This window comes from Apium graveolens, chromosome 10, assembly GCF_009905375.1.
Source record: "Apium graveolens cultivar Ventura chromosome 10, ASM990537v1, whole genome shotgun sequence".
NCBI lineage: Eukaryota > Viridiplantae > Streptophyta > Magnoliopsida > Apiales > Apiaceae > Apium > Apium graveolens.
In genome coordinates, this window is record NC_133656.1 from 164128620 (window position 1) to 164129410 (window position 791).

General features: G+C 29.0%; 1 non-coding gene across 1 annotated transcript; it reads left to right on the forward strand.

Moving 5' to 3' along the window:
* Positions 1-244: 244 nt before the first annotated feature.
* LOC141694487 (small nucleolar RNA snoR143) lies at positions 245-399 on the forward strand. Its single transcript, XR_012563790.1, has one exon. It is a non-coding gene; the product is annotated as a small nucleolar RNA snoR143 (small nucleolar RNA).
* The last annotated feature ends 392 nt before the right edge of the window (positions 400-791 follow it).

The following is a 791-nucleotide window of genomic DNA, read 5'->3' on the forward strand; positions in this document are numbered from 1 at the left end:
CGATGCCGCCCCATCTCGGCTGGCTTAATTGGCATCCCCCCGCTATGACAGATTCATTTTATAAGTTACACTTGATATGAGCCCCTCCCTTGTTATTTTGTAATTTTAATTTATTTGTTATTAATATTTTGTTGTATATTGAATTGCATTGATTTTTAATTATGGTTATAGATTAATTAGATCTATATCTATAAGCATCGATGCACACATAAAAAGCCTTTTGTTCTTTGCGTTTTATTTCTTGATTTAAAGATATATATGCATTTATGTATGTATAGTTTATTTGAAGAATGTCGATGTTAAGGAATGAAAGGCAGCGGCCAGACAACCGTAGAGATGGATATCCACAGATGAACAGCTTTTCTTTTCTGTTTGTCTACTAATTTACATCTCACATTTTCTTTAATTTTTTAAATATTTGTAAAATTAATGTGTTGAGGGTGTTTGATTCTAACCAAACTTGTTTTTGAAAAAGTTTAACAGAAGATGCCCAATTTTATAGTTTGAGTTTGGATTGAATTCTCTCTCTCAATCCTGCTTTGAATTGCAGTTTTAGTCTTTAGAAGGCAACATAAAACAAAATGCACTTCAAATATTTTGATATTTGTAAAAATAATTTTGTTTCTGATTATTTTTTTGCATTAATGGAATAAAATTGACTAAATACAAATTGAAAACATCTCGAATAAAATTAGTATAATTGCAGTTGTTGCTATTGAGATATTGAATCAGGAGTAGTGCTATCTTTTAACATAATTCAAGCTTAAATTTTAACATGCTACTCTTTAAAA